The sequence below is a fragment of the Acinonyx jubatus genome, chromosome X (assembly GCF_027475565.1).
Source record: "Acinonyx jubatus isolate Ajub_Pintada_27869175 chromosome X, VMU_Ajub_asm_v1.0, whole genome shotgun sequence".
In the NCBI taxonomy this organism is placed as follows: domain Eukaryota; kingdom Metazoa; phylum Chordata; class Mammalia; order Carnivora; family Felidae; genus Acinonyx; species Acinonyx jubatus.
The window spans coordinates 55,215,159-55,237,608 of NC_069389.1; the positions used below are offsets into that span (position 1 = coordinate 55,215,159).

General features: G+C 38.8%; 1 protein-coding gene and 1 pseudogene across 6 annotated transcripts in view; both read left to right on the forward strand.

Moving 5' to 3' along the window:
- Positions 1 to 22,450, forward strand: part of EDA (ectodysplasin A) — a 412,220-nt gene that overhangs the window by 120,994 nt on the left and 268,776 nt on the right. The window lies entirely within an intron of this gene.
- On the forward strand, positions 4,369 to 21,460 carry LOC128311608 (chromobox protein homolog 3-like; annotated as a pseudogene).

Genomic DNA, 22,450 nt, shown 5'->3' on the forward strand with positions numbered 1-22,450 from the left:
GAATGTTGAACCAGCCCTGCATCCCAGGAATGAATCCCACTTGATCATGGTGAATAATTCTTTTTATTCGATTTGCTAGTATCTTATTGAGAATCTTTGCATCCATATTCATCAGGGATATTGGCCTGTAGTTCTCTTTTTTTACTGGGTGTCTGTCTGGTTTAGGAATCAAAGTAATACTGGCTTCATAGAATGAGTCTGGAAGTTTTCCTTCCCTTTCTATTTCTTGGAATAGCTTGAGAAGGATAGGTATTATCTCTGCTTTAAACGTCTGGTAGAACTCCCCTGGGAAGCCATCTGGTCCTGGACTCTTATTTGTTGGGAGATTTTTGATAACCGATTCAATTTCTTCGCTGGTTATGGGTCTGTTCAAGCTTTCTATTTCCTCCTGATTGAGTTTTGGAAGCGTGTGGGTGTTTAGGAATTTGTCCATTTCTTCCACGTTGTCCAATTGGTTGACATATAATTTTTCATAGTATTCCCTGATACTTGCTTGTATCTCTGAGGGATTGGTTGTAATAATTCCATTTTCATGCATGATTTTATCTATTTGGGTCATCTCCCTTTTCTTTTTGAGAAGCCTGGCTAGAGGTTTGTCAATTTTGTTTATTTTTTCAAAAAACCAACTCTTGGTTTCGTTGATCTGCTCTACAGTTTTTTTAGATTCTATATTGTTTATTTCTGCTCTGATCTTATTTCTCTTCTTCTGCTGGGTTTAGGCTGCCTTTGCTGTTCTGCTTCTATTTCCTTTAGGTGTGCTGTTAGATTTTTATTTGGGATTTCTCTTGTTTCTTGAGATAGGCCTGGATTGCAATGTATTTTCCTCTCAGGACTGCCTTCGCTGCATCCCAAAGCGTTTGGATTGTATTTTCATTTTCATTTGTTTCCATATATTTTTTTTAATTTCTTCTCTAATTGTCTGGTTGACCCACTCATTCGTTAGTAGGGTGTTCTTTAACCTCCATGCTTTTGGAGGTTTTCCAGACTTTTTCCTGGGGTTGATTTCAAGCTTCATAGCATTGTGGTCTGAAAGTATGCATGGTATAATTTCAATTCTTGTAAACTTATGAAGGGCTGTTTTGGGACCCAGTATATGATCTATCTTGGAGAATGTTCCATGTGCACTCGAGAAGAAAGTATATTCTGTTGCTTTGGGATGCAGAGTTCTAAATAGATCTGTCAAGTCCATCTGATCCAATGTCTCATTCAGGGCCCTTGTTTCTTTATTGACCGTGTGTCTAGATGATCTATCCATTTCTGTAAGTGGGTATTAAATTCCCCTGCAATTACCACATTCTTATCAATAAGGTTGCTTATGTTTGTGAGTAATTGTTTTATATATTTGGGGGCTCCGGTATTCGGCACATAGACATTTATCATTGTTAGCTCTTCCTGATGGATAGAGCCTGTAATTATTATATAATGCCCTTCTTCATCTCTTGTTACAGCCTTTAATTTAAAGTCTAGTTTGTCTGATATAAGTATGGCTACTCCAGCTTTCTTTTGGCTTCCAGTAGCATGATAAATAGTTCTCCATCCCCTCACTCTCCATCTAAAGGTGTCCTCAGGTCTAAAATGAGTCTCTTGTAGACAGTAAATAGATGGATCTTGTTTTTTTATCCAGTCTGATACCCTATGTCTTTTGGTTCGAGCATTTAGTCCATTTACATTCAGTGTTATTATAGAAAGATACGGGTTTAGAGTCATTGTGATGTCTGTATGTTTTATGCTTGTAGTGATGTCTCTGGTACTTTGTCTCACAGGATCCCCCTTAGGATCTCTTGTGGGGCTGGTTTAGTGGTGACAAATTCCTTCATTTTTTGTTTGTTTGGGAAGACCTTTATCTCTCCTTCTATTCTAAATGACAGACTTGCTGGATAAAGGATTCTCGGCTGCATATTTTTTCTGTTTAGCACACTGAAGATATCGTGCCAATTCTTTCTGGCCTGCCAAGTTTCAAAAGAGAGATCAGTCACGAGTCTTATAGGTCTCCCTTTATATGTGAGGGCACGTTTATCCCTTGCTGCTTTCAGAAGTTTCTCTTTATCCTTGTATTTTGCCAGTTTCACTATGATATGTCGTGCAGAAGATCGATTCAAGTTACGTCTGAAGGGAGTTCTCTGTGCCTCTTGGATTTCAATCCCTTTTTCCTTCCCCAGTTCAGGGAAGTTCTCAGCTATAATTTCTTCAAGTACCCCTTCAGCACCTTTCCCTCTCTCTTCCTCCTCTGGGATACCAATTATGTGTATATTATTTCTTTTTAGTGTATCACTTAGTTCTCTAATTTTCCCCTCATACTCCTGGATTTTTTTATCTCTCTTTCTCTCAGCTTCCTCTTTTTCCATAACTTTATCTTCTAGTTCACCTATTCTCTCCTCTGCCTCTTCAATCCGAGCTGTCGTCATTTCCATTTTGCTTTGCATTTCATTTAAAGCGCTTTTCGGCTCCTCGTGATTGTTCCTTAGTCCCTTGATCTCTGTAGCAAGAGATTCTCTGATGTCCTCTATACTCTTTTGAAGCCCAGCGATTAATTTTATGACTATTATTCTAAATTCACTTTCTGTTATATTATTTAAATCCTTTTTGATCAGTTCATTAGCTGTTGTTATTTCCTGGAGATTCTTCTGAGGGGAATTCTTCCGTTTGGTCATTTTGGATAGTCCCTGGCGTGGTGAGGATCTGCAGGGCACTTCCCCTGTGCTGTGGTGTATAACTGGAGTTGGTGGGCGGGGCCGCAGTCCGACCTGATGTCTGCCCCCAGCCCACCGCTGGGGCCCAAGTCAGACTGGTCTGTGCCTTCTCTTCCCCTCTCCTAGGGGCGGGATTCACTGTGGGGTGGCGTGGCCCGTCTGGGCTACTTGCACCCTGCCAGGCTTGTGGTGCTGGGGATCTGGTGTATTAGCTGGGATGGGTAGGCAAGGTGCACGGGGGCAGGAGGGGCAGGCTTAGCTCGCCTCTCCTTAGGTGATCCACTTCAGGAGGGGCCCTGTGGCAGCGGGAGGGAGTCAGATCCGCTGCCGGAGGTTTGGCTCCGCAGAAGCGCAGAGTTGGGTGTGTGCGTGGAGCGAGCAAGTTCCCTGGCAGGAACTGGTTCCCTTTGGGATTTTGGCTGGGGGATGGGCGGGGGAGATGGTGCTGGTGAGAGCCTTTGTTCCCCGCCAAACTGACCTCTGTCGTCCGCGGGCTCAGCAGCTCTCCCTCCCTTTGTCCTCCAGCCTTCCGGCTTTCTGAGCAGAGCTGTTAATTTATGACCTCCCAGACACTAAGTCGCGCTTGCTGTGGGAACACAGTCCGTCAGGCCCCTCCACTTTTGCCAGCCAGACTCGGGATCTCTGCTTGGCCAGGGAGCAGCCCCTCCGCCCCTCCGCCCCTCCGCCCCGGCTCCCTCCCGCCAGTCCGTGGAGCGCGCACCGCCTCGCTGCCCTTCCTACCCTCTTCCGTGGGCCTCTCGTTTGCGCTTGGCTCCGGAGACTCCGTTCTGCTAATCCTCTGGCGGTTTTCTGGGTTATTTAGGCAGGTGTTGGTGGAATCAAAGTGATCAGCAGGAGAGCCCAGCGTCCTCCTACGCCACCATCTTCCTCGAGATCTATTCTGTTTTGGGATGCAGTCATCTATCTATGTCTGTTACATGTATTTGGTTTATAGTTTTGTTCAAGGCCTCTATATCTTTGTTGATCTGCCTAATTGTTTTAATCATTGTTGAAGGTGGGATATTGAAGGCATCAGCTATTATTGTTGAAAGGCCTATTTTCCCCTTCAATTCTGTCAGATTTTCCTTCATGTATTCTGGAGTTCTGTTGTTAGGTACATATATGGTTTATGATTGGTATGACCTTCCTGACAGATTGACCTTTTTATCATTATACAATGTCCCTGTTTATCTTTTATAATTTTTTTAAGTCTATTTTGTTTGATATTAGTATAGCCACTCCAACTTTTTTATAGTTGCTATTTGCATCATTTATCTTTTTCCATTCTTTACTTTCACCCAATTTAGATCTTTGAATCTAAAGTAAATGTCCTGTAGACAGCATGTAATTGAATCTTATTTATTTTTTTTTTAATTTTTTTTTCAACGTTTATTTATTTTTGGGACAGAGAGAGACAGAGCATGAACAGGCGAGGGGCAGAGAGAGAGGGAGACACAGAATCGGAAACAGGCTCCAGGCTCTGAGCCATCAGCCCAGAGCCTGACGCGGGGCTCGAACTCACGGACCGCGAGATCGTGACCTGGCTGAAGTCGGACGCTTAACCGACTGCGCCGCTCAGGCGCCCCTCAATCTTATTTTTAAAGCTTTTTAAACAAATGTTTACATATTTATTTTGAGAGAGAGTGTGTGTGTGCAAGTGAGAGGTGGGGCAGAGGCCGGTGGGGTGGGGGGCGGGAATCCCAAGCAGGTTCTGCACTATCAGTGTGGAGCCCGATGCAGGGCTTAAACTCACAAACCATGAGATCATTACATGAGCCAAAGTTGGACGCTTAACCGACTAAACCATCCAGGCACCCCTGATCTTATTTTTCAATAGAGTATGACAATCTCTCACTTTAAAAAAAATTTTTTTTAATGTTTATTTATTTTTGAGAGAGAGAGAGAGAGAGAGAGAGTGCGAGTGGGGAGGAGCAGAGAGAGAGGGAGTCACAGAATCCAAAGCAGGCTCCAGGCTCTGAGCTGTCAACACAGAGCCCGATGCAGGGCTCGAACCCACGCTGTGAGATCATGACCTGAGCCAAAGTCAGACACTTAACTGACTGAACCACCCAGGTGCCCCCAATCTCTCACTTTTTATTGGATTGTTTAAATCATATTTAATGTTGTTATTGATGTAGTTGAATTTATGCCTGTTACTTTACTTTTGGTTTTCTGTTTTGTGTCTTTTTCCCCCTCTGTTTGTATTTATATGTTTTCTTTTGATTAAATGAATATTTTCTAGCATAATACTTTAATTATTTTTATGATTTTTTTCCACTATATTTTTAGTTACTTTCCTTGTTGTTGCTCGAGCTCACCATTATATCTTAATATATCATAATGTAGTTCATATTTTTACCAATTTAATTATTGTCAGATAGACCTCTTACCCGTGTATAGTTCTACCCTGCCTCCCCTTTTTGTGCTATTATTGTTTCTTATATATCTATATATGATACACATCCAACAATACATTAGTATATTTACTATCTTAGATCATTTATAGTTTTAAAGAAGCTAAGAGAATAAATGCAAGCAAGTATATATTTATAGAGTTGATCCTATTTGTCTTTCTATTACTGTTCTTATTTGCTTCATTTTTTCCTATAGTTTCGTTCCCATATGATGTCGTTCCCTTACGTCAGTACAGCTTCTTCTCACCCACTTTCCTGGTGCTGTTATTGCCAAACTTATTATATTTCTATATATTAAATGCCCAACAATTCCATACAACGTGTATTTTCATACAAATTAATTAAACGAAATGAGAAAAATACACATTTCACTGCCTTTTACATTTATCAAATAACCTTTACCAGTGCTCTGTGTTTTTTATTGTAGGATCAAATTAACATCAGGGTCACCCTCTTTCAGCCTGAATAACTTCTTTTAGCATTTCTCGCGAGGCCGATTTGCTAACAACAAATTCTCTGTCTTTGTTTTCCTGGAAATGTCTTTATTTTACCTTCATTTGTGAAAATAGTGTTTCTGGATAGAAGATTCATGGTTGACAATTTTTGGTTCAATATTTTAAAAATATCCCACTGCTCTTCAACCTCCATTGTCTGTGGTAGGAATTCTCTGTTAAACTTAGCGGGTTCCCTCCTTTGTGATGACTTGTTTTCCTCTTGCTGCTTTCAGGATTTTCGTTTTTTGTCTTTCAATATTTTGCTATTATTTGCCTGGGTGTGTATCTCTACCTTTATCTTACTTGACGTTTATTAAACTTCTTGTATGTGTAGGTTAATGTTTTTCACCAAATTTGGGGAGTTTTTGGCCATTGTTGTTTCTAATATTTTTTCTATCTCTCTCATTCTATTACTATATTACACATATGTTGGCTTATTTAATGGAGTCCTGCATTGATTGCTCTGAGGCTCTGTTCATTTTGGTTCATTTTCTCTGTTCTTTGGATTGTACAACTTCCTAGTCTTTCCTGAATTCATTTCACTGATTTCACTCTTCTATATGTAAAATCTATATATAACACCTCTAGTGAATTTTTCACTTCAATTATTATAATTTTAAACTCTAGAATTTCCATTTGGGTTTTTAAAATTCTGTGTATTTAGCTTCTATATTAGATGTGACATTGTTATGATAGCTTCCTTTATTACTTTAGCCATGGTTTCCTTTAGTTCTTTAAACATATTTACACTATCTGTTTTGAAATTTTTATTTGCAAAGTCTAGTATCTGATCACTCTTGAGGACAGTTTCTGTTTCCTATTTTTTCCTATGTGAGTCACACTTTCCTGTTTCTTTGCATATCTTGTATTTTTTTGTTGTTGAAAATTGAACATTTTAGATAAATAATTGTAGAAACATGAATACTTATTACAGCCCTCACCCCCCTCCCCCCACCTCCTGGGCTTCTTGTTGTCTGTTGTTGATTTGCTTAGTGACTTAGCTGTACTAGTTCATTAAAATCTATTTCCCTCAAAGTATAAAGCCTCTGATGTCTCTTCACAGGGAATAAGGTTTGGTGTGTGGATAGTCACCTTGGGATGGCAGTGGTTTTAGCAAAATCTATTTGCTCTCTCTTTTTCTAGTCTGTGTTGTCTGTCTCTATTGGTACAATCAGCATTAATTGCCATCTGGTTGTTGTATTGTTTTGACAATGTCCTGGGGCATAAATTGTTCCATCTGATCTAATTAAATTCAGGTCCTTTTGCAGGGGTAGTTTTGAGACCAGTATTTGAGATATATTATGACCCTGGGAAGCCTCTTCTTAGCTACATCTTTTCTTGGTTCTCTCTTTTCAGCTTCTAGCTTATGTATGGTTTTGCTATCATGGGCCAACCAGTCCCTTCTTAAGTGCTCACCAGTGAAATCTCCACTGTTTTTCATAGCAGTCTGTGGTTTGAACTTCCTCATGCTCTGTTCAAAATAAATCAGTTCCCTTGGGGAGAGTTCTGGAGTTCACCATTCTTAGGGCCTTCCTGTTCTGCTGGGAAAACATCTATTCCTTTACTCAAGAGCTAGATGTTAAGACAGTGACCTCCTTCTCAGTTATATCCCTAGTTTATTCACAGTGTTCTGGGTGGAGGTGGTAGCTTCTAGACTTCTTGACTTTACTGTCTTGGTATGGAACCTCATCTTATAAGCAAGCTGAGGTGAGGGCATTTGAGGCCCAGTATTCTTGGCCTGTCATGCCTGCCCCATGAGTGGTAGCTGAGTAGAGGAAAGGGGTCCTAAGTCCTTTCAGCCATGCCCAATCAGATTAGAGCTTCTGAAACACAGGGTTGGGGATGATTAATGTGGGTATGCTGGTATACCCCACGTGAGATTGCAATCCTAGGTTTTGAGTTGAGGGGGAAAGATCCCAGGTAGTTGGCTGCAACTGCCCATGTAGCTTCTGTCACACTGAATTGGGGGACTGTCAGGTAGGGGCAGGGAATGGATCATGTCTTAAAAGCAACAGACTGTCATTGTTCTTACCAAAAGTTAGTGCATTTTCTTGATGAAATGTTTGTTGGTTTGCTGTGTGTCCTTAGGAAAATTTCCAAAGAACTTTAGTGGTTGTTACTTTTTTTATAATTTTAACTAATTATGGTTCTTTACTGGGTTTAAAGTCTGCCAAGCTCTTCATGCCACTATCCTGTAAGTCATTCTGTCTATTCCTTTCTCATCGTTTCATCGTTCGTGTCTCATCTCAGCTTTCAGTAGGTTCAGTAGCTTTCATGAGCTTCTCTCATGCATATTACAGATTCCATAATCAGCCAGAGACTCAAAGAGACATCTTTGTAGGTCTTTGGAGCTCATACTCTCTATATAGCTCCCTTTTGTCCTTCACTCTCCTCAACAATTTCAAACCACATTGGCCACTCTGAACTCTATTCTCTGTCTCTTCAATTCCCTGATCTCTTTTTGAATTCCCTCTCCTTGCACCATGTCATGGAAACTGCCTCCATACAGTAAACTGGGGCAATGTTGCACTTACCTTTTTTATTTACCTTTTAGCAGGGGGAGATCACAGTCCTGTGTTACTTGTCTGATATCTGAGAAAGGTTGTTTTACAACCCCCTGGTTTTCTAGTCACTTAAGGAAGTACAATAAATCTGGTCCCTTTTATTCCATCTTGGCTGGAAGTAGAATTCCCATTCCAATGTTCTTCTGCTACTTCCTTTTTGCACAGTGATTAAGAACCACAATTCTGGGTTTTATTTCTGGCTGTTTAAGGCAGTTCACTTCACTTTTTTGTGCCTCATCTTCCTCTTCTACAAAGCAGAGATAATAAGAGTATCTTCCTTCTAGGTTTGTATTAAGTGAGTTATTGCTTGTTAAGTGTTTATGACAGGATATGGCCAATAGGAAGTTGAAATAAGTTTTCACCACTATTGCTATTACTACTACTATCTTCATTTCCAATATATCACTGGGGAAATTGCCTAAGGCATTACTTGTGGAAGAGAAATAGAAGAGGACTAGATCAAAATGCGTCGTATTTGTAATTAAATATTAGACACAATACAGCAGCTGGAATTTTATATGTATAAACTCATTTATTTGTATCAATATACAAACTTAAGATGGCAGACTCTTTGAGATGTTAGAGAACACCTATGTTGATTCACTTAGTTTGCACAAGAGCAGCATTAGGTCTGTAGAGCTGATTCCGTGGGCTCATACTATATAATAAGTCAGTTTCTGACTTCCATTAAGTACTTTTGGTGTCACACCATGATATTACTTGTCTTTTCTATTTCTAATGCCTTCTTTCACCACAATCCAAGTGAAAATGTTGCTAGTAAATCTCTAAAATTATGTGATTAAAAAAATGGATACATAACAAAGATAGTGTTACCACAGTCTTTGGGTAATTAACCCAAGAGTAGGTGGATATGTTGAAAACCCAAGCATTTGCAGAATATCCATGGCCTATTTTTATTTTATGAAGATCTGGAAATAGTTAAGGTGGCTAATTTTGGAAATGTGTTGTATTTCCATCTGGTCTGAAATCAATGGACTTGAACTTTATGCTACATGAGATGGAGACATTTTTTTTTAAGTTTTTATTTTAAATTCCAATTAGTTAACATACAGTGCACTATTAGTTTCAGGTGTTCAAGTGATTCAACACTTCCATACAACACCCAGTGCTCATCACAACAAGTGTACTCCTTAATCCCCATCACCTATTTAACCCATCCCTCCACCTACCTCCTCTCTGGTAACCATCTGTTTGTTTTCTGTAGTTAAGAATATGTTTCTTGGTTTTCCCCCCTCTCTACTTTTTCCCTTTGCTCATTTGTTTCATTTCCTAACAAAACATGAGTGAACTCATGTCAGCCTTTCTCTGTCTGACTTATTAAATAGTAAGATTTCCTTATTTTTTATGGCTGAGTAATATTCCATTGTATGTAAATACCACATCTTCTTTTTTTAATATAATTTATTGACATTTGTTTCCATACAACACCCAGTGCTCATCCCAACAAGTGCCCTCCTCAATGCCCACCACCCACTTTTCCCTCTCCCCCAACCCCCATCAACCCTCAGTTTGTTCTCAGTATCCAAGAGTCTCTTATGGTTTGCCTCCCTCCCTCTCTGTAACTTTTTTTTCCCCTTCCCCTCCCCCCAAAGTCTTCTGTTAAGTTTCTCAGGATCCACGTATGACTGAAAACATATGGTATCTGTCTTTCTCTTACTGACTTATTTCACTTAGCATAATACCTTCCAGTTCCATCCATGTTGCTGCAAATGGCCAGATTTCATTCTTATTGCCAAGTGGTATTCCATTGTATATATAAACCACATCTTCTTTATCCATTCATCAGTTGATGGACATTTAGGCTCTTTACATAATTTGGCTATTGTTGATAGTGCTGCTATAAACATTGGGGTACATGTGTTCCTATGCATCAGTACTCCTGTATTCCTTGGGCAAATTCCTAGCAGTAAATACCACATCTTCTTTATGTATTCACCTGTTGGTGGACATTTGGGCTATTACCATATTTTGGTTATTGTAGATAATGCTGCTATAAACACCAGGGTGCATGTATCACTTTGAATTAGTATTTTTGTATTCTTTGGGTAAATATCTAGTAGTGCAATTGCTGGTTCATAGAGTAGTTCTATTTTTAACTTTTTGAGAAACCTCCATACTGTTTTCTAGAGTGGCTGCGCTAGTTTGCATTGAGATGGAGACATTTTATGAGACACCAGATTTAGAGACTGTTATATAATATTCCCAGAATCTTCTTTTTTTAATATTTATTTATTTTTGAGAGAGAGAGCACAAGCAGGAACAGAGAAAGAGGGGGACAGAGGATCTGAAGCAGGCTTTGCACAGACAACAGATTGCCCAATGGGGGGGCTTGAGCTCAGAATCCATGAGATCATGACCTGAGCCAAAGTCGGATGCTTAACCGACTGAACCACCCAGGCACCCCCAGAATCTTGTTTTTGTGTTAGAAGTTAAGGGGTGCCTGGGTGGCTCAGTCGGTTAAGCATTTGACTTAAGCTTGGGTCATGATCTCATGGTTCATGGGTTCAAGCTCCACAGCAGGCTCTATGCTGACAGCTTGGAGCCTGGAGCCTGCTTTGGATTCTGTGTGTCCCTCTCTCTCTGCCCCTCACCTTCTCATACTCAGTCTGTCTCTCAGTCTCACAGAAATAAACATTAAAGAAAAAGAAGTTTAATTACTTATCTGGGCACAAATAATGTGGTATTCATACTATCTGATGAATAAAGCAAGTGGATGTCTCCTGTTGACTTTGATACTCAATTTTGAGCTCTCAAACCTTCCATGTATGTGTGACATACTGTTTCAGGCGAACAGTGCATTTGGTGCTTTACTGTAATGCTCTTCACCATATCAAGGTGGTATTCTAATAAAACTGACAATCTGTTGTTCAATGTCTGTGTGCCAGGCGTTGTGCTATACCATTTACATGCATTATCTCATTTACTTCTTAATAGAAACATTTGGAAGTTGGTATTATATTCCAATTTTACTAAGGAGGAAACCGAGGCTCAAAAAGATGAAGTATCTTTTCCAAGATTGCATAGCAAGCTGGGAGTAGATATAGAATTCTGATACTGGATGTCTTACTCTGAAGTCCTGTGCTTCCCATAAGACTTGGAATTATTACTGGGATTTTTGGTCTTAGCATAGCTATCTAATGCATGCCTCTACTTCATGAACTGTTAATGTCATAAAGATACTCCAGCATGTCTTTGTACCCCAAAGGCTAACAGGGGAGACAAAGTAATTAAAGGTCTTGTGTTAGATAAGATTTTGATGAAAGAATGCAAGAAGCTAAAGAAGTGCTATGAACTCAACCCCTGAATGGTATCCACACATGGGTTTTACTAGCCAGCAGGTGATCTTCAAGAAAAGAGGATTGTAAAAGGTTAAGCAAAAAGACTTTGTAGTCATTGTAGTTGCGGGGGTGGGAGGATAGTGCTGCTAGGTGCTTTATATACTTCTGATCCTCATAAAAGTGCTTTAAAATAGATGATATCACCCTATTTCTGTATAAATAACTTGAAACCTAATAACTTGCTTCAGTGTACAAGCTGGTATATTCTTGTAGAATTTGGCAGTCAACCCTCAGATCTGCATACTCTATAGTCCATGATCTTTTTTTCCTCTCTCACTCTGCCTAAAGTGGCATCCACATAGCACCAACCCTGTGAGTAGCTTCTCTTTCTCCCTGCTAGGGTCTTCTGGATCATTTTTCAATGAATGGCAATGAATGTGTTTTCCCATCACTTAATTATTGTTTCACTGGAGAGCTATGTGGGATTGTTTACATCACACATAATTCATCTGGAGTCTATGAAGGGCAGGAATGGGGATATTTGAGCAGTTCTCACATCCTGATTAACATGTTCGGTTTCTATGCTTTACCTTGAATTGTGTCAACTTGTGATGATACTCATTATCTCACTCTGATCACAAGTTCCATTGAGTAGCTATGTTTTCAATTGATAAAACCTAAAAAATGATTAATTAATAAATGCTATTTGTCTATGAGGTTAAAACTTTCAGAAATGGGGTCTTTTACGGGGGGGGGGGATAGAGTAAAGAAAAAACTTGATGGAAAGGTTTAGAAGTCATTGCACCAATATATCAGCAGTTCTTGGAGTTAGTTAATGCTATTTAAAATTGGTGATCTTCCTAGCTAGTGGTTCTGCCTCCTGCCTTTCATTAACTAACTTTTAATCAGAGCTATCAAAAAGAAAAAAACCCAAATACATGGCATTGATCTCCCAAATGTTTTGATTTTGGCTCCCCTTTGCTCTAGAGCATCAAAGTAGTCGTTGCTCATTAAGAAGGAAGAGACCTCACAACCTCACTGATGGAATTGACTTACCAGTGTTCCAAAACATGGAGTACCCCAGAAACAATCAGTCATAGAAGCTAAATTATGAAAACAAAGATCTACTCCTCTCTTCCTTTCCCTTTCCCCATTCATTCTGTCATTGTTTTTTTTTTCATTCTTTCTTCTGTGGTCTCTCATCCTCTCTCTCTTGCTCTCGCTCTCGCTCTCATTCTCTGTCTCCCCTGTAATTCTCTCTCTTTGTCCCTTGTTCTCTCTGACTCCCCCATTATTTGTATTGTAGCTGCCTCTACTTTATGTAAACACTAAGCAAGAAGCATGTTTGCTTCAGGTTGTCATGGAAATGTTGCAAGTGGGCCTTTTAAGGAAACTGGCCTCTTATATTAGTGAAATCACCCAGCTCTTCTAAGGTTGGTAATTTAGGGACATTTTCTACATAGAGATTACAGTTCAGGACTCCAAAGATTAGCCACTACTCCCAACCTGAACTTCTGTTCTCCTGTATCTAGTTTTCTTCCTATTGTGTCTTCTAAGAGATTTGGGTATAATTTTAATAAGGGGAAGGATGGATTTCTTCAGACTTCTATTATGATTTAAAATTCTTTTCAGCCTGCAAGACATATTTTGTGACTTCCAGTATGCTCTTTTTCAGAGCAGAAACGAGGGTACAAGTTGGAGTCTTGGGGATACAAAATCTGGCTTGGAGTGGGAGGAAAAAAAGTGGAGTGAGGAGAGAAAAAAAAGTCTTAACTCTGACAAGGAGGGGCAGATAGGAAAAGATGAAGGTTTTGCTGCCAGAAGGGGGTTCCTCTCCCCTCTTTTGCCACCAGAAAAAAAAATTGAAGAGAGGCACCACATCTGGATGAAGAAAGGGGGAGACAGGCAACAAATTTCAAAAATAGTTAAGAAAATGTCAGATGGTAATCAATACGAAGAAGTACAGAATCCACATAATAAAATAAAGATAAATAATGATAAAGATAGTTATGATAGGATGGTTAGAAGGCATGTTGGAGGAGATAACATTTAAACTGAGCCTTATCGAGGGGACAAATCTAGCCACACAAAGAGAACAACTGATACAGGTAAAGGAAAAGGTGAGTTCAAAAATCCTGAGATTAGGAAGAGTTTGGTCTTTCTTAGAACCCAAGGGAAAATATGAGTAGTGTGAAACATCAGCAGAGGCCAGATTATTCAGAGTGGCTTTTATAGGCCATCGTAAGCAATTTGGATTTGTTCTGAGGTTAGTGGGAGGCCACCGGAAAATTTTAAGGAGGAATGCGATTGATCAGATTGTGCTTTAAAAAGATTACTGTCTACAGAGTGGACATTGGATTGTGGGAAGTTAAGAGTGGAAGCCAGGACACTATTTAGGAGGATGAGGTTTTTGGGGGTGACAGTGGGGTTTGTGGAGTCTGGAGCCAATGGCAAGAAAGAATTCTTGAAGATGTCTTTGATGCAAAAAAGGTGATTTTATTGAAACATGGGACAGGACCTGTGGTCAGGAAGAGCTACCCTGGGACCTTGAGGAGAGACTGGTTATATACTATGACATTGGGGGAGGTAAAGTCCAGGGGACGTTTCCAGGGAGATTTTCACATGCTAAAGAAAACTCACAGGATACTGGAGGCCTAGCTATTGTCAAGCTAAGGTGGTTTTCCCTCTAGCAAAGCATTAGCATTAAGACAGTAGGGAGTTCTAGAGAAACATTTTACTCTGCCAGCCTCAAGTATTTGTCAATGGGCTGCAGGTTATAAGGAAATTTAGTTCTATGTGTCATTTCCTTCTGCCTTTGTTCCCCACAGCACTATGGAGAGGTGATGGAGACTTAGTTCCTGCAGGACTTTGATCTCTAATGGTTAACCATTTGTTTTTCCCCTTTTCTTTGTTCTTGGGCAGCCAGGAGTGTGGAGGAATGTCATGCATATCCCCCCTGGCTGTTTGTGTGTGTGTGTGTGTGGGGGGGGGAGGTGTTTGTGCCCTGTCAGCTTGCCTTGACTTCCCTCATCAAGGAGGCAACTATTTTTGTCCTAGGGAGAGATAATGTGGTCTTAGTTTAAGATGATAAAGATGGAGAATGAGAGAAGTGGGAGGATTTGAGTTATAATTTGAAGATAGAGTCCACAGGGCTTGCTGATAGATTGGATATGGAGATAGAGGAAAGGAAAAAATTAAGGCTTTCCTGTCTTTCTAGTTTTAGTATTTTGGGGAACTCAAAATAGGTGTTGGAAAGGTGGTCGTCAGGATTAACAGGTGAGACAGTGATTTTGAAAAGTAGAAGCCCAAATGAGACTGACAGAGCCTAGGAATTGATAGACTAATAGCAGTCACATCAACAGCTGCCATGCCAGTAAGGAGGGCAAATATAGGAGGATGAAAGCCCCTTGGAGGAGACTGATGGTAGGAAGTTCCTTAGCCTATGCCTGTGTTGGGGGGGAGCACTTAGGTGGTACAGGAAAGAATTGGAAAGCTTGGAGATTCAGTATTTGAGTGGGGTTGGGGGGGGGGGAGTTTGATGTCTCCTTTTGCCTTCATTGTGATTCAAATATTTTAATTTTAGCCCTCAGGCTACTGAGCTCCATAGAAACACCTGTTAAGCTTATAATAGAACAATCTTTGGAAATGAAAAACACAGTCTTCTGTTTACAAAAGAGTTAATTAGGTAAAGGCAGAGAAATAAGATGATTTGCAAAGTTCTGTATCTGTCCATCTCCAGGGGTATGCAAAGTTATATATTACTAAGGACTGTGCTAAAAAGGCCTGTCATGTGATACTTGTAAGTGTTATCATTGGTTATGCTGGTTGCCTTTAAGGAATTACAGTTTTGATATTATTACATTTAAAAAAAAGCAGAGGAACTTTTGGGTAATTGATAAACCAACAACCATTATTTGACTGTATCCTTTGTGAAGACAGCATAGTATAGTAGCTAAAGGCATGGATTCTTGGGATGCCTGGATTCAAAGCTCTGTTCCACCATTTACTTGCAGCATTATTTTGGGTCAATTAACCTTCTCTAAGCCTAAGTTATTATGTATGCAGTGAAGATAATGGAACTTCCCTTATAAGGTTGTGTTGATGATTAGATGTATTGATATTTATAAAATGCTTAAAACAACATCCATATTAGTGTTTGTTAAATAACATAAAATAAACAAGCACTTGGATAGGAGGATTATCAATAAATATAAGACTGGCCGTAAATACTGGGTCATTGGGTAGAGTAGGCAGGACAAAAAATAAAAGCAACTTACTGGGACTTGAGACACAGGTTTAGAGTCGCTTTGAAGTAGGACCAGGGGTGCCTGTTATGACTTGATTAGTCTTTTTCTGGCTACAAGACAGGAACTAATGTAGACCTCTTGAGGCCTGGAGATAGGTGAAGAATCCCTAGATTCTGTAAGAACATTGAACTGTATACAAGTAATAGAAACAATGACATGCTGACATTAGGTCTAATAGAATATTAGTCCCTGAAAATCACCATTTTACCAAAGCTAAATATAACTCCCAATATGTCCATTAAAAAACAATTCCACTCTCTAGAGGTTTCTTTTTCTTCTTTCTTTCTTTGTCACTTTGTTTTCTTTCTTTCTTTCTTGAAAGAGATGGAGCTATCACTTCTGTCATGAGAAAGGGTGAAGTAAAAAACACTTTGATAATTTATTTTTCTCTTGAAGAAGTGACCTCAAAGTTTTTATTGCTATACATAATTTTTTCTTTAACCAAAACATTTTCTCCTTCCTCCCATTTTATCTCAAGTATTCCCATCCAAAAGACATAATGGCATTCTTTGTATATTATACTGAGTGGTGCTTTGTGAGCATCAAATGGCAAAAGTCAGCATCTCTGGATGGATCAGGATAATAATTATAAGTGGCACATTTATCTTATTCCATCTGTGGAGTTCACAGAGTTAAGGCCATTTTTAGAGTTATAGGGCTACATGGGTTTAGAGAGGTCTCATCCATCTTCCTCCTTCTAGTCTTAACTCTACTTAAACCTTTCTAGAAAGAGGAATCCTTTATTTTTAAGGGGCCCCGGGAATGAAATTTTTCATGATCCTTTTTTTTAATTTTTAAAATTTTTATTTAGTTTTGAGAGAGAGAGAGAGCACAGGTGAGGGGCAGAGAGAGAGGGAGGCACAGAATCCAAAGCAGGCTCCAGGCTCTGAGCTGTCAGCACAGAGCCTAATGTGGGGCTCAAACTCATGAACTGTGAGATCATGACCTGAGAGAAGTTGGACGCTTAAGCTACTGAGCCACCCAGGTGCCCCTGTAAGATCCTTTAAGTCCTTTAAGTCACAGATATAGATGCAAATGCCTCAACAAAATATTAGCACTGAATCCAACAACATATTTAAAAAATCATACAATTAGATTAAGTGGGATTTATTCCCAGGATGCAAGTGTGCTTCAGTATTCACAAAAAAACCAACGTGATATGTCACATCAATAAGAGAAAAGATGAAAATCTTATGATCACTTCAATAGATGCAGAAAAAGCATTTGACAAAGCATAACATCCATGCATAATTAAAGCCCCCTGCAAAGTAGGTATAGAGGGAACGTATTTCAACATAATAAAGGTCTTATATGAAAAACAGACAAGAGGTGTTCCTGGGTGGCTGAGTCAGTTAAGCCTCCAACTTCGCCTCAGGTCATGATCTCAAGGTTCAGGGTTTGAGCCCCTCATTGGGCTCTGAGCTGTTGGGCTCTGTGCTGACAGCTCAGAGCCTGGAGCCTGCTTCGGATTCTGTGTCTCCTCCTCTCTCTGCCCCTCCCCTGCTTGTGCTGTGTCTCTGTCTCTCAAAAATAAATAAACGTTAAAAAAAACCAGACAACATTATACTCAAGGGGTAAAAACTGAGAGCCTTTCCCCTAAGGTCATGAACAATACAGGAATGTCCACTCTCACCACTTTTCTTCAACATCGTACTTGAAGTCCTAGCCACAGTAATTAGACAACATAAAGCAATAAAAGGCATACAAGTTGGTAAAAAGAAGTATATATGCGTTTGACATGTGATTATATATAGAAAACCCAAAAGACTCTACCAAAAAACGACTAAACTGATAAATGACTTCAGTAAAGTTGCAAGATATAAAACCAATGTACAGACATCTGCTGCATTCCTATACCAATAATGAAGCAACAGAAAGAGAAATTAAGACAGCAGTCCCATTTACAATTGCACCGAAAACAATAAAATACCTAGGGATAAACCTAACTAAAGTGGTGAAAGACCTGTACTCTGAACAGTATAAAACCCTGATGAAAAAATTGAATATAACACAAAGAAATGGAAAGACATTCCATCTATACTCCTGGATTGGAAGAACAGATATTGTTAAAATGTCTGTACTCCCCAAAGCAATCTGTACATTTAATTCAATCCATATCAAAATACCAGCAGAATTTTTAACTGAGATAGAATAAGCAATCATAAAATTTGTAAAGACCTCAAATAGCCAAAGCAACATTGAAAAAGAAAAGCAAAGCTGGGAGCACTTGGGTGGCTCAGTTGGTTGAACGTCTGACTCTTGATTTCAGCTTAGGTCATGGCCCAGGGTCATGAGATCAAGCCTGGGAAAATTAAACAATTAAAAAAGAAAACAAAAGCTGGAGACATCAGGATTCTGGGTTTCAAGTTATATTACAAAGTTGTAGTAACCAAAGCAGTATGCTGCTGGCACAAAAATAGACACATAGATAAATGAAACAGAATAGAAAACCCAGAAATGAACCCACAATTATATGGTCAATTAATCTTCATTAATGAGGAATGAATATCCAATGGAAAAAAGACAGTCTCTTCAACAAAAAATGTTGGGAAAATTGAATAGCCACATGCAAAAGAATGAAGCTGGACCACATACAAACATAAACTCAAAATAGAGTAAGGACCTAAATGTGAGACCTGGAATCATAAAAATCCTTGAAGAGAACATAGATAGTAATATCTCTGATATTGGCAGTAGCAACATTTTTCTAGATATGTCTCCTGGGGCAAGGGAAATAAAAGCAAAAATAAACTATTGGGACTACATCAAGATTAAGAAAAAAGCTTCTGCACAGCAAAGGAAACATTGAACAGAACTAAAACGAAGCTACTGGCTGGGAGAAGATATTTGCAAATGACGTGTTTAATAAAACGTTCATCCAAAATATATAAAGAACTGATGCAAGTTAACATCCAAAAAACAAATAATCCGATTACAAAATGGGCATAAGACATGAATAGACATTTCTTCAAGTAAACATACAGATGGCCAACAGACACATGAAAAGATGCTCAACATCATTCACCATCAGTGAAATACAAATTAAAATTACAGTTAGATATCACCTCATGCCTGTCAGAATGGCTAAAATCAAAATCACAAGAAACGACAATGTGGAGAAAAAGGAACCCTGTGCACTGTTGGTTGAAACACAAACTTGTACAGCCACTCTGGAATATAGTATGCAGTTTCCTCAAGAAGTGAAAAATAGAACTGCCCTACAATCCAGCAATTGCACTACTGTGATTTCATCCAATAAAAACCCCCACTAATTAATTTATTTTTATTTATTTATTTTGAGAGAGAGAGAGAATGCAAGAATGAGTGGGGGAGGGGCAGAAAGATAAGGAGTTAGAGAATCCCAAGCAGGCTCTGTGGTTGATCCCATGAACCATGAGATCATGACCTAATCTAAAACTTCAGATGTGTAACCAACTGAGCCACCTAGGTGCCCCCAAAAACACTAATTCAAAGGGACACGTGCACTCCTATGTTTACTGTAGCATTATTTACAATAGCCAAACTATGGAAGCAGTCCAAGTGTACACTGATAGATGAATGGATAAAGAAGTGGTATATATATACAATGGAATATTATTCAGCAATGGAAATGAACCAAATCTTTACATTTGCAACTATATGGATAGAGCTAGAGACTAATGCTAAATGAAGTAAGTCAAAGAAAGACAAAGACCATATAATCTCACTCATATATGGAATTTAAGAAATAAATGAGTAAAGGGAAAAAGAGACACACCAAGAAACAGACTCTTTACTATAGAAAACAAACTGATGGTTACCAGAGGGAAGGGTGTAGGGGATTGAGGGTAATAGGAGATGAGGAGTAAAGAGTAGACTTATCATGATGCAAAAAAAATTTTAATGGCATTTAAAAAATAAAGGCTAAACAGGTGACCCAGTAATTCCACTCTTAGGTATATACTTCAGAAATCAAAACATATGTCCACACAAAAACTTTACAAAGAATTTCATAGAAGCATAATTCATGATAGCCAAAAAGTGGAAACAACCTAAGTGTTCAGCAACAGATGACTGGGTAAACAAATTGTGATGTCACCATACAATGGATTATTATTTGTTTATAAAAGGCAATGAAATTCTGATACATGCTACAACATAGATGAATCTTGAAACATTATGCTAAGTAAAAGACACTAGTTAAAAAGACTAAGTAGTATATTATTCCTTTATGAAATATCCAGAATAGACCAATTCATACAGACAGAAAAGTAGATCAGTAATTAAGGCAGGAACAGGGATGAGGGTTGCAGCAAAAATGAGGAATGACTTGCTAATGAGTGCAGGGTTTCTTTCCAGGATGTTATAAGTACTTATAAATTAGATTGTGGTGATGACTGTACAAATCTATGATTGTACTGAAATGTATGAACTATAAATAGGTGAATTTTATGGTATATGAAGCCAACCACAATAAAAGCTGTTTAAAAAAGAAAAGAAAAAGGGAGAAAAGACTAAATGGAGAAGCCACTTGGAGAGAAGAGGACCTGGAACTACATGCAGAAAGAGAGATGCCCCACCTTCCCAGCATTTAAATCCATTTACAGAACTCCAGCATTACAGAACTTTACAGCATTTACAGAACTCCAGCCCCAGCCACCAAGTACTGCAACTATACAAGAGAACCAGAGGCAAGATTAGCAGAACTGCTCAGCTGAGTCAAATCTTCATAATAGCTATGGAAGCTAATAAAGTGGGTATTATTTTAAGCCACTAAGTTTGGGGGTAGTTTGTTATACGTTGATAAATAACCAAAATAGCCACTTGGGAAAAGATACCACAGAGTCCAAATCGGTCAGAGATCTAAATGCAAATCTTGAAGCAACAGAAGAATTAGAAGAAAATATGGGTAGATTCTTCTATAATCTGTGTATGGGGAGAGATCTTTCTTATTATGTTTCAAAATGAAGACGCAATAAAATAAAATATTTACACATTTAATTACTTAAAAAAATTAAGGCTTTTCAGGACAAAAGGTCCATTAAAAAATAAATAAAGGGGGAGATGCTGCAAACCAGGGACCCAGAACTGCTCAGAGGCAGTGAATAAATGCTCTTCAAGCCTGCAATAAAAAATGGCCTCCAATAAAACTACATTGCAAAAATTGGGAAAGAAATAGAATGAGAAGAGAAAAAAAGTAAAAGAGGCAGAGCCTGAAGAAAAGTACTGAAATGTACTGAAATGACATGTAGTGAATGGGAAGGTGGAGTATTTCCTTAAGTGAAAGGGATTTACAGATGCTGACAATACTTGGGAACCTGAAGAAAATTAAGATTGTCCAGAATTAATTGAAGTATTTCTTTAATTTTCAAAAAACTGACAAAGAAAAAGATTGTATGAAAAGAAAATCTGTATCTGACAATGAATCTGATGATAGCAAATCAAAGGAGAAAAAAGATGCTGCTGATAAATACTGAATGAATAATTGGTGCCACGGGCAGTAGTGGAGAATTAATGTTTCTCATGAAATGGAAAGATTAAGATGAGGTAGACATGGTGCTGGCAAAAGAGGCAAACATCAAATGTCCTCAAATTGTAATTGCTTTTTATGAGGACAGACTAAGGTGGCATTTTTGTTTAGAAGATGATGCTCAATAACTTTTTATATATAGATTGTGTCTGTGTGTGTATATATATATATATATACATATATATATGTTTATATACACACATATACACACACATGTAATCTGGGTTTTGGGGTTTTTTTATGTTTATTTTTGAGAGAGAGAGACAACAAGAATGCTAGTGGGGATGGGGCAGAGAGAGAGGGAGATACAGAATCCAAAGGAGGCTCCAGGTTCTGAGCTGTCAGCACAGAGCTCAAAGTGAGTCTCAAATTTGTGGACAGAGGAGAGATCATGACCTGAGCCAAAGTTGGATGCTTAACCTACTGAGCCACTAAGGTGCTTCTGGGTTTTGGTTTTTTGATTTATTTGTGTGAAGAAATAGTATTCTAATAAAAATCAACTTTGATAGGTTCAATTTGAAGTAGTATTGGGGGAGTTGTTGTTGTTTTCCAGTCTATATCTCTGGTTACTTTGAAACAATAAAAGTTTTCTGTAGTTGATTCCTTCGTCAGAAAAGAATATTTGAGACCATGGGAAAATCTTTAGAGTCATTACTCAATCAGAATTTGTGTTTTACGGGTCACCTGGGTGGCTCAGTCATTTGAGCATCTGACTGCATCCCAGGTCATGATCTCACAGTTCATGAGTTTGAGCCCTGCGTAGGGCTCTGTGCTGATAGCTCAGAGCCTGGAGCCTGTTTCTTATTCTGTGTCTCTCATTCTCACTGCCCCTCCCCCACTCGCACTCTGTCTCAAAAATAAATAAACATTAAAAAAAAAAAAAGAATTTGTGTTTTACTCCCATATGCCTAAGGGCCATCTGGGTTTTTGCTTATTTGTGGTTGTTTTTGTGTGTATACATAAAAATACAAACGTAAATGGTTTCCTTTCCTTTCCTTTTTTTTTTTGACATTCACCAAAACAAAAACAGCATTTCATAATCATGGCTAAGCCTATGTTTCTGGGATGCTGTCATTTTCAGCAACCTAGGAAATGAATCACTTAAAGTTAAATTGAAATTTTTCCTGAAGCCTTAACTTTTCAAATTTTGTAATTAATTGGACAATTTAAATA